This window comes from Triticum aestivum, chromosome 4A (assembly GCF_018294505.1).
Source record: "Triticum aestivum cultivar Chinese Spring chromosome 4A, IWGSC CS RefSeq v2.1, whole genome shotgun sequence".
Taxonomy (NCBI): domain Eukaryota; kingdom Viridiplantae; phylum Streptophyta; class Magnoliopsida; order Poales; family Poaceae; genus Triticum; species Triticum aestivum.
In genome coordinates this window covers 82,661,440-82,674,228 of record NC_057803.1, presented here as the reverse complement: position 1 = coordinate 82,674,228, position 12,789 = coordinate 82,661,440, and positions in this window count along the sequence as shown.

Here is a 12,789-nt window from a genome sequence, read left to right as displayed (position 1 = left end):
AGAATGAGGTCTAATGGGAAAGCACTACCCATATGCATATGAGACAAACACAATCATTTCACTCAATAAATCAAGCAAGGGCATACAAGCGGTCTAGAACTATCGCAAAAGTGCTCAACTACTACTAAATACATGGGGGAATACTAATAATATATGGTGGTCATCTAGAAATTTTGATCGGTGGAAGACTCCATAATATCTACTCCAGCTTCGTCTTCGGAGTCATCATCACTAGGATCGGAATCGGTGTCGTCGATGATGATGTAGTCCTCAGGGTGAATCTCCTTGGGTTCTTTGTCTTCTTCTACTGGTGTGGGGTCTCCCATGAATATTCCAATCTTCTTAATCAGGTCGTCATTCTTCTCTAGTAGTGTCTTGATTTCCTCCTCATATCCATCGCGTGTAAACTTGAGTTCTTCCTCCAGCTCTATGATCCTAGTCTTTGCCTTCTTCAAGTCCATCATGTATGCGCACATCTGGTTCTCCTGACGTCGAATGTGCTGGTTTAACTCCTGGATGAAAGCTGCAATGGATCTATCCTTCTTGGTGCTGATTACTTCCCATTGCTCGTCTCGGCGCCCACATATTTGGTAGATAGTGTCTTTGAGTTCCCTGTTGTAGACTTCTCCAATGCGTCCCATGGTAATGTGGGTTGCCATGCTATTTCCTAGACTCCGGGTGGGGGCTTCAAAAGAAAATTCTATGGGTTTAGAGGTTGGCGAAAACGTCCTTCCTGGAACTTGTACTTGAATCATCCAGTGCTCTTCTTCTGGTAAGGTGGCGTTGTACGTCCCGGTGAAGCTTGGTATTCCAATGTTAATGTACCTAGTGACTGTTGGAAATATGCCCAAGAGGCAATAATAAAATGGTTATTATTATATTTCCTTGTTCATGATAATTGTCTATTGTTCATGCTATAATTGTGTTATCCGGAAATCGTAATACATGTGTGAATACATAGACCACAACATGTCCCTAGTGAGCCTCTAGTTGACTAGCTCATTGATCAACAGATAGTCATGGTTTCCTGACTATGGACATTAGATGTCATTGATAACGGGATCACATCATTAGGAGAATGACGTGATGGACAAGACCCAATATTAAGCATAGCACAAGATCGTGTAGTTCATCTGCTAAAGCTTTTCTAATGTCAAGTATCCTTTCCTTAGACCATGAGATTGTGCAACTCCCAGATACTGTAGGAATACTTTGGGTGTGCCAAACGTCACAACGTAAATGGGGGACTATAAAGTTGCACTACGGGTATCTCCGAAAGTGTCTGTTGGGTTGGCACTGGGATTTGTCACTCTGCATGATGGAGAGGTATCTCTGGGCCCACTCGATAAGACATCATCGTAATGAGCTCAATGTGACTAAGGCTTGGTCACGGGATGATGTGTTGCAGAACGAGTAAAGTGACTTGACGGTAATGAGATTGAACAAGGTATTGGGATACCGACGATCGAATCTCGGGGAAGTAACGTACCGATTGACAAAGGGAATTGAATACGGGATTGATTGAATCCTCGACATCGTGGTTCATTCGATGAGATCATCATGGAATATGTGGGAGCCAACATGGGTATCCAGATCCTGTTGTTGGTTATTGGCCGGAGAGTTGTCTCGGTCATGTTTGCATGGTTCCCAAACCCGTAGGGTCTACACACTTAAGGTTCAGTGACACTAGGGTTGTAGAGATATTAGTATGCGGTAACCCGAAAGTTGTTCAGAGTCCCGGATGAGATCCCGAACATCAGAAGGAGTTCCGAAATGGTCCGGAGGTAAATATTTATATATAGGAAGTCCAGTTTCGGCCACCGGGAAAGTTTCGGGGGTCATCGGTATTGTACCGGGACCACCAGAAGGGTCCCGGGGGTCCACCGGGTGGGGCCACCTATCCCAGAGGGCCCCATGGGCTGAAGTGGGAAGGGAACCAGCCCCCGGTGGGCTGGTGCGCCCCCCATGGGCCTCCTCCTGCGCCTAGGGTTGGAAACCCTGGGGGTGGGGGGCGCCCCACCAAACTTGGGGGGCAAGTCCCCCTCCCTTGGCCGCCGCCCCTCCCTAGATGGGATCTACAAGGGGGCCGGCGCCCCCCTGGCCCCTATATATAGTGGAGGGGAGGGAGGGCAGCCGCACCCCAAGTCCCTGGCGCCTCCCTCCCTCCCGTGACACCTCTTCCTCCCCGCTTGCGCTTGGCGAAGCCCTACCGGGATCCCGCTACTTCCACCACCACGCCGTCGTGCTGCTGGATCTCCATCAACCTCTCCTTCCCTTGCTGGATCAAGAAGGAGGAGACGTCTGTCCCAACCGTACGTGTGTTGAACGCGGAGGTGCCGTCCGTTCGGCGCTCGGTCATCGGTGATTTGGATCACGACGAGTATGACTCCATCAACCCCGTTCTCTTGAACGCTTCCGCTTGCGATCTACAAGGTTATGTAGATGCACTCCTCTCCCTCTCGTTGCTAGATGTCTCCATAGATTGATCTTGGTGATGCGTGGAAAATTTTAAAATTCTGCTACATTCCCCAACACTGGCATCATGAGCCAGGTCTATGCGTAATTTCTATGCACGAGTTGAACACAAGTTGTTGTGGGCATTGATTTTGTCAATTTACTTGCCGTTACTAGTCTTATCTTGATTCAGCGACATCTTGGGATGAAGCGGCCCGGACCGACCTTACACGTACGCTTACGTGAGACTGGTTCCACCGACTGACATGCACTAGTTGCATAAGGTGGCTAGCGGGTGTCTGTCTCTCCCACTTAGTCGGATCGGATTCGATGAAAAGGGTCCTTATGAAGGGTAAATAGAAATTGGCATAGCACGTTGTGGTTTTGGCGTAGGTAAGAAACGTTCTTGCTAGAAACCTATAGCAGCCACGTAAAACTTGCGACAACAATTAGAGGACGTCTAACTTGTTTTTGCAGCATATGCCATGTGATGTGATATGGCCAAAAGGATGTGATGAATGATATATGTGATGTATGAGATTGATCATGTTCTTGTAATAGGAATCACGACTTGCATGTCAATGAGTATGACAACCGGCAGGTGCCATAGGAGTTATCTTAATTTATTTATGACCTACGTGTCAACATAAACGTCATGTGATTACTTTACTTTATCGCTAATCGTTAGCCATAGTAGTAGAAGTAATAGTTGACGAGACAACTTCATGAAGACACGATGATGGAAATCATGATGATGGAGATCATGGTATCATGCCGGTGACAACGATGATCATGGCGCCCCGAAGATGGAGATCAAAAGGAGCAAAATGATATTGGCCATATCATGTCACTATTTGATTGCATGTGATGTTTATCATGTTTTACATCTTATTTGGTTAGAACGACGGTAGCATAAATAAGATGATCCCTCGCAATAATTTCAAGAAAGTGTTCCCCCTAACTTTGCACCGTTGCTAAGGTCCGTTGTTCCGAAGCACCACGTGATGATCGGGTGTGATAGGTTCTAACGTTCGCATACAACGGGTGTAAGCCAGATTTACACACGCAATACACTTAGGTTGACTTGATGAGCCTAGCATGTACAGACATGGCCTCGGAACACAGAAGACCGAAAGGTCGAACATGAGTCGTATAGAAGATACGATCAACATGAAAATGTTCACCGATGATGACTAGTCCGTCTCACGTGATGATCGGACACGGCCTAGTTGACTCGGATCATGTATCACTTAGATGACTAGAGGGATGTCTATCTTAGTGGGAGTTCATTAAATAATTTGGTTAGATAAACTTAATTATCACGAACATAGTCTAAAATCTTTGCAATATGTCTTGTAGATCAAATGGCCCACGCTAATGTTGCCCTCAACTTCAACGCGTTCCTAGAGAAAACCAACCTGAAAGACGATGGCAGCAACTACACGGACTGGGTCCGTAACCCGAGGATTATCCTCATAGCTGCCAGGAAAGCATATGTCCTTGATGCACCGCTAGGTGAAGCACCTGTTTTCCCTGCAGAACAAGATGTTATGAACGCCTGGCAGACGCGTAGTGATGATTACTCCCTAGTTCAGTGCGGCATGCTTTACAGCTTAGAACCGGGGCTCCAAAAGCGTTTGGAGCAACACGGAGCATATGAGATGTTCCAAGAGCTGAAAATGGTTTTCCAAGATCACGCCCGGGTCGAGAGATATGAAGTCTCCGACAAGTTCTACAGTTGTAAGATGGAGGAGAACAGTTCTGTCAGCGAGCACATACTCAAAATGTCTGGGCTGCATAACCGCTTGTCTCAGCTGGGAGTTAATCTCCCGGATGATGCGGTCGTCGACAGAATCCTTCAGTCGCTCCCACCTAGCTACAAGAGCTTTGTGATGAACTTCAATATGCAGGGGATGGAAAAAGACCATTCCTGAGGTATATTCAATGCTGAAATCAGCGGAGGTGGAAATCAAAAAGGAACATCAAGTGTTGATGGTGAATAAAACCACTAAGTTCAAGAAAGGAAAGGGTAAAAAGAACTTCAAGAAGGACGGCAAGGGAGTTGCCGCGCTCGGTAAGCAAGCTGCCGGGAAGAAGTCAAAGAATGGACCCAAGCCTGAGACTGAGTGCTTTTATTGCAAGGGAAACGGTCACTGGAAGCGGAACTGCCCCAAGTACTTAGCGGAAAAGAAGGCCGGCAATACCAAAGGTATATGTGATATACATGTTATTGATGTGTACCTTACCAGCGCTCGTAGTAGCTCCTGGGTATTTGATACCGGTGCAGTTGCTCATATTTGTAACTCAAAGCAGGAACTGTAGAATAAACGAAGACTGGCGAAGGACGAGGTGACGATGCACGTCGAGAATGGTTCCAAGGTCGATGTGATCGCCGTCGGCACGCTACCTCTGCATTTACCTACGGGATTAGTTTTAAACCTCAATAATTGTTATTTAGTACCAGCTTTGAGCATGAACATTGTATCTAGATCTCGTTTAATGCGAGATGGCTACTCATTTAAATCTGAGAATAATGGTTGTTCAATTTATATGAGAGACATGTTTTATGGTCATGCCCCACTGGTTAATGGTTTATTCTTATTTAATCTCGAACGTGATGTTACACACATTCATAGTGTGAATGCCAAAAGATGTAAGGTTGATAATGATAGTCCCACATACTTGTGGCACTGCCGCCTTGGTCACATTGGTGTCAAACGCATGAAGAAACTCCATGTAGATGGACTTTTGGAGTCTCTTGATTATGAATCATTTGACACGTGCGAACCATGCCTCATGGGCAAAATGACCAAGACTCCGTTCTCCGAAACAATGGAGCGAGCAACCAACTTATTGGAAATCATACATACTGCTGTGTGCGGTCCAATGAGCGTTGAGGCTCGTGGTGGCTATCGTTATGTCCTCACCCTCACTGATGACTTAAGTAGATATGGGTATGTCTACTTAATGAAACACAAGTCTGAGACCTTTGAAAAGTTCAAGGAATTTTAGAGTGAGGTTGAGAATCAACGTGACAGGAAAATCAAGTTCTTACGATCAGATCGTGGGGGAGAATATTTGAGTCACGAATTTGGCACGCACTTAAGGAAATGTGGAATAGTTTCACAACTCACGCCGCCTGGAACACCACAGCGTAATGGTGTGTCCGAACGTCGTAATCGCACCCTATTGGATATGGTACGATCTATGATGTCTCTTATCGATCTACCGCTATCATTTTGGGGTTATGCTATAGAGACTGTCGCATTCACTTTAAATAGGGCTCTGTCGAAATCCGTTGAGACGACACCGTATGAATTGTGGTTTGGCAAGAAACCTAAGCTGTCGTTTCTGAAAGTTTGGGGATGCGATGCTTATGTCAAGAAACTTCAACCTGAAAAGCTTGAACCCAAATCGGAAAAATGCGTCTTCATAGGATACCCTAAAGAAACTATTGGGTATACCTTCTATCTTAGATCTGAAGGCAAGACCTTTGTTGCCAAGAATGGATCCTTTCTAGAGAAAGAGTTTCTCTTGAAAGAAGTAAGTGGGAGGAAAGTAGAACTTGATGAAGTATTGCCTCTTGAACCGGAGAGTGGCGCAACTCAAGAAATTGTTCCTGAGGTGCCTACACCGACTAGGGAGGAAGTTAATGATGATGATCATGAAACTTCAGATCAAGTTGCTACTGAACTTCGAAGGTCCACAAGGACACGTTCCGCACCAGAGTGGTACGGCAACCCTGTCATGGAAATCATGTTGTTAGACAATGGTGAACCTTCGAACTATGAAGAAGCGATGGCGGGCCCAGATTCTGACAAATGGCTGGAAGCCATGAAATCCGAGATAGGATCCATGTAGGAAAATGAAGTATGGACTTTGACTGACTTGCCCGATGATCGGCGAGCCATAGAAAATAAATGGATCTTTAAGAAGAAGACAGACGCGGATGGTAATGTGACCATCTACAAGGCTCGGCTTGTCGCTAAGGGTTATCGACAAGTTCAAGGGGTTGACTACGATGAGACTTTCTCACCCGTAGCGAAGCTAAAGTCTGTCCGAATCATGTTAGCAATTGCCGCATTCTATGATTATGAGATGTGGCAAATGGACGTCAAAACGACATTCCTTAATGGTTTCCTTAAGGAAGAATTGTATATGATGCAGCCGGATGGTTTTGTCGATCCTAAGAATGCTGACAAGGTGTGCAAGCTCCAACGCTCAATCTATGGGCTGGTGCAAGCATCTCGGAGTTGGAACATTCGATTTGATGAGATGATCAAAGCGTTTGGGTTTACGCAGACTTATGGAGAAGCCTGTGTTTACAAGAAAGTGAGTGGGAGCTCTGTAGCATTTCTCATATTATATGTGGATGACATACTATTGATGGGAAATGATATAGAATTCTTGGAAAGCATAAAGGCCTACTTGAACAAGTGTTTTTCAATGAAGGACCTTGGAGAAGCTGCTTATATATTAGGCATCAAGATCTATAGAGATAGATCGAGACGCCTCATTGGTCTTTCACAAAGTACATACCTTGACAAGATATTGAAGAAGTTCAATATGGATCAGTCCAAGAAGGGGTTCTTGCCTGTATTGCAAGGTATGAGATTGAGCACGGCTCAACGCCCGACCACGGCAGAAGATAGAGAAAAGATGAGTGTCGTCCCCTATGCCTTGGCCATAGGGTCTATCATGTATGCCATGCTGTGTACCAGACCTGATGTAAACCTTGCCGTAAGTTTGGTAGGAAGGTACCAAAGTAATCCCGGTATGGAATACTGGACAGCGGTCAAGAATATCCTGAAGTACCTGAAAAGGACTAAGGATATGTTTCTCGTCTATGGAGGTGACGAAGAGCTCATCGTAAAGGGTTACGTCGATGCTAGCTTTGACACAGATCTGGATGACTCTAAGTCACAAACCGGATACGTGTATATTTTGAATGGTGGGGCAGTCAGCTGGTGCAGTTGCAAGCAAAGCGTCGTGGCGGGATCTACATGTGAAGCGGAGTACATGGCAGCCTCGGAGGCAGCACAAGAAGCAATCTGGGTGAAGGAGTTCATTACCGACCTAGGATTTATTCCCAAAGCGTCGGGCCCGATGACTCTCTTCTGTGACAACACTGGAGCTATTGCCCTTGCCAAGGAGCCCAGGTTTCACAGGAAGACCCGACATATCAAGCATCGCTTCAACTCCATTTGTGAAAATGTTCAAAATGGAGACATAGATATTTGTAAAGTGCATACAGACCTGAATGTCGCAGATCCGTTGACTAAACCACTTCCTCGAGCAAAACATGATCAACACCAGAACTCTATGGGTGTTCGATTCATCACAATGTAACTAGATTATTGACTCTAGTGCAAGTGGGAGACTGTTGGAAATATGCCCTAGAGGAATAATAAAATGGTTATTATTATATTTCCTTGTTCATGATAATTGTCTATTGTTCATGCTATAATTGTGTTATCCAGAAATCGTAATACATGAGTGAATACATAGACCACAACATTTTCCTAGCGAGCCTCTAGTTGACTAGCTCGTTGATCAACAGATAGTCATGGTTTCCTGACTATGGACATTAGATGTCATTGATAACGGGATCACATCATTAGGAGAATGACACATCATTAGGAGAATGACGTGATGGACAAGACCCAATCTTAAGCATAGCACAAGATCGTGTAGTTCGTCTGCTAGAGCTTTTCTAATGTCAAGTATCCTTTCCTTAGACCATGAGATTGTGAAACTCCCGGATACTGTAGGAATACTTTGGGTGTGCCAAACGTCACAACGTAACTAGGTGACTATAAAGGTGCACTACGGGTATCTCCGAAAGTGCCTGTTGGGTTGGCACGAATCGAGACTGGGATTTGTCACTCCGCATGACGGAGAGGTATCTCTGGGCCCACTCGGTAAGACATCATCGTAATGAGCTCAATGTGACTAAGGGTTGGTCACGGTATGATGTGTTGCAGAACGAGTAAAGTGACTTGCTGGTAACGAGATTGAACGAGGTATTGGGATACCAACGATCAAATCTCGGGCAAGTAACGTACCGATTGACAAAGGGAATTGAATACGGGATTGATTGAATCCTCGACATCGTGGTTCATCCGATGAGATCATCGTGGAATATGTAGGTGTAAGTGCATCTAGTGCCACCCCTAGTTGGTTTTGGAGTATTGACGACAAACCTAGTTGAGGGACTAATGTGTTTGTGAGAATTGCAGGATAACACAGGTAGAAGTCCCTCATTGATTCGGTTTTCCTACCAGAGATGACCCCTAAAAATGTATGAAGACATTGAAGTCAAAGGTGGTATATGAAGATATTCACATTGAAGACTATGACAAGAGAAGACATCGCATGAAGCCTATGGAGCTCGAAGACTTAGATCTTTCGTAGGTAGTTTTCTTCCTCTTTGTTGAGTCATAGGAACCACCGTACTGTTAAGTGGGGTCCAAGAGAACCAGTCAGAATGACTGAAGTGATGCTTAAACAAAATCCATGTCTTCGAGTGAAGACTTTGAGAGCGAATCTTGTCCAGAGTCGGACAAGTCAGCTTTGCTTGTAGCCCAAGTAAAGTTGCCGTGTGAGTTTCAAATCTGACCGTTGGAACACGTGTCAGTTCCTTAGTGACCCAGGGTCATTTCGGACAAATCAGGTCGGGTTGCCAAGTGGCTATAAATAGCCCACCCCCTACAACCATAAACGGTTGGCTGCTCAGATTCAGAGTATGGCTTTTGTCGTTTGAGAGCAACCCACCTCGAAGCCTTTGAGAGAGAATTCCTTGCGAGGATAAAGCCCTAACCACCCAGAGCCAAAGAGAATTAGGCATCACTTAAGTCTTCTTGTCTGTGTGATCTGAAAACTCATTACACTTGAGGACTGTGCATCCTCCAGCCGGTTAGGCGTCGCGTTCTGAGCATCCAAGAGACATTGTGGATTGCCGGTGAACGAAGTTTGTGAAGGTTTGGGAGTCTACCTTGAAGACTTACCAGAGTGATTGGGTGAGGTCTGTGTGACCTTAGCTCAAGGGGAATATGGTGAGGACTGGGTGTCCTGAGCTGCGTGTTCAGGACTGGGTGTCCGGGACTATGTGTCCTAAGGTTTAAATACCTAGCCGCCCTAACCAGACGTACAGTTGTCACAACAACTGGAACTGGTCCAACAAATCATTGTCTTCAACGAGTCACTGGTTTCATCTTCCCTTCCCTTTACTTACTATTACTCCTTGTGAAGTCATTGTATGATTGCACTATCTTTTATCTTCATCGAGTGACTGCGTTTTCTGTTTGGCTTCATAATATCTTCCTACCTGATCCTTACTACATTGCTGCTATTAGTCATTGTGCTTTCACTCCATTGAATACTTGACTATGGCTTGCCTAGTGTAGTCTACCTTCCGCTACAGGGTAATAGGTTTATTTCTATCATTTGTCTTCATAACTTCCACGTTTTGAAGACTTTCATAAAAATCGCCTATTCACCCCCCCCTCTAGTCGATATAACGCACTTTCAATTGGTATCAGAGCAAGGTGCTCCCTTGTTCTGTGTGATTCGGTTTAACCACCTGGAGTTTTAGCTATGTCGACTGCAGGGATAATTAAAATCTCTGCTGCGTGCCCCGTCTTCGATGGAACTGAATATCCCTACTGGAAGAATAAGATGCGCATGCATCTTGAAGCCATTGATGTCGACCTATGGTATCTCGTCAAGAACGGCGTTCCCAAGGCTGGAGAAGGTGTCACTGCTGCTGATGTCAAGAAGTTCGTTCAACTGGACTCTACTGCCAAGAATACCATCCGTGGTCATCTGACCAAAGGACAGTATGGCCGTGTGAGTGCTTTGGAAACATCTAAGCTGGTCTGGGACTGGCTCTCCAAGGTCAATGAAGGCGTCTCAACCCAGAGAGATCAGAGAATCAGTGTCCTTCGCAACCTCTTCAACCGCTTCAAGCGAAATGACAATCAGAATGTCTAGCTCACATTTGACCGTTTTACTGACATCACAAATGAGCTTCAATCCCTCGGCTCTACTGAGATCACCAAGCATGAAGTCGTCAAGAAACTACTAAGATCACTTGATAGTTCGTTTGACACCCTAGCCCTTGATGATTCAAGAACGTCCTGATTTCAAGACACTCGATCCGTCTGACATACTTGAGAGGCTCAACACACATGAGTTTCAGCTTTCTGAGAAAAGAGATATCTACGGTCCAAACTATGGGCAAACTCGTGCCTTGAAGGCAAAAGCTGTCTCCTCATCTGAAGAAGAATCTGACAGCAGTTCGGACGATCCTGAAGACATTGGAAGGGAACTTGCTATGCTTGTGAAGAAGTTCCAAAAATTCACCAAGAAGAAAGGTTTCAGAAAGTCTTCCCGATCAAGCTCAAGGAATGATGAAGCTTCTGCTCATGACTACAAGAAGAAAACATCTCACAAGTGCAAGAAACCTGGCCACTTCATCTCTGAGTGTCCGCAGTGGGACAATGAGAACAAAAAGAAGGAGAAGAGCAAGGAATATGACTCTGACGACAAGAAGAAGAAGAAATACTCAAAGTCTTCTTCCAAGTCTTCCTCAAAGTCTTCATCACACAAGAAGAGCTCATCTGGCAAGGCACGTGCGTTTGTTGGCAAGGAAATGGATTCAGAGGAGGAGTCCGCTTCTGAGGAGGCGGAGGTGGAGTCTGAGGAGGAGTCCGATTCAGGCGTCGCAAGTCTGGCTACAGCATACGTTGCCAAGTCCATCTTCAACACTGAAGACAATGACATCATCACCGACACCGATGCAAATGACAAGGACTAATCCGCTTCTACCTACTGCTTCATGGCACGCGGTGTCAAGGTAAACACACGCACTACTCACTATCAAACATCTAGTGACGATGACTCTGATTGTGGTTCAAAACCCAGCTACAAAACACTTGCTAAAATTGCAACTGAACAACAGAAAGCTATGGAACATATTCAAAAACTGTTAGACAGAAGCGATGATCTGTTAGGTGCTGAAATGACTCGATCTGAGTCCTTAATTGAAGACATAAAAAATCTTCACGTTAAGTATGAGGAACTTGAAAGTCGTCATGAAACGCTCTCAACAACTCATGAAAAGCTTTCCTATGATTATCTTCAAAGGAAGCAAGATCTTGAGAAATTGAGAGCGGCTCATGAAGATCTTCAAAAGGAAAATGAGTCACTTCGCGCCGAACAGATCAGCTCCGCTCAGGAAGGATTTGAACCACCATGTCTTAAATGCATGGAGCGTGATAATGCTACTACTGTTGCTGAATGTTCTACTGCTGCTACTGTTGCAATATCTTCAACTGTTGATGTGGGAACTAACCCCTCTGCTGAGGATTCCACTGCTATTGCTGATGAGAATGCTAGATTGAAGACATTGCTTGAAATAGGGATGTACAAAAGTCTTAAAGGGCATCAGACACTATGTGATGTCCTCAAAAAGCAGATCTTGAACCGAAACCCGAGGAAAGAGGGTGTTGGGTTCGTAAGGAAAATGAATGCTGATGGCTCTTACTGGAAACCTGAGCAGTACCCCAAAACCACATGGGTTGCTGCAAAGGAATTTTTAGCAGATCCATCCACTCTATCTGGGTTCACTTGTGCAAACCCCATTGTCATTGATGAATCCTTTGATGCAAACTATAAACTGTTTAAGAATCAGAATGGTGAAGTGTTTGCCAGGTACATTGGTACTAACTGCAGGAATGGACCGCCTATGAAGAAGATCTGGGTTCCGAAAAAGTGTCTGGAGAATCTTCCTGTGAATGTCATCATGACACCTCACGTGAAGAAGACAAACCTCAGACCAAAGGCTTCATATGGTCCAAAGGCTTCATACAGACAGAGGACTCACCTGAGTCGCACTAACGCAAATGTTTTGCAGGGAAACCATACTCAGGCCTATGAATATGAGAGCAGTTCATCAAACCACCATGTTCATAAGACCAAGAACTATTCTGCTTATTCTTATGAGTACTATTGTCCGCCTGGAAGACTGCTTGCTAGGGCTCCAAAGCCAAAGTTCTCAGATGCTGCACTTAGACTTATTGCTTCTAAGCCACCCTTGAAGATGTGGGTGGTTAAGAAAGCTTAACTCTCTTTTGCAAGGAAAGGTCTCCAGCAGAAAACCAAAATCGTCTGATGCTATTGCTGGGGACCTTAAACATCTTGTAGGGCGCAAGATCAAATGCCCGAATGGTCTTACTATGTACTTCGTTCCTGAATCGCTTGCTACTCTCCCTATTAGTCCTAATCTGGATCTAAGCTTTCATAACCCACTGGTTCGTCAAATGTTTTTGCTTC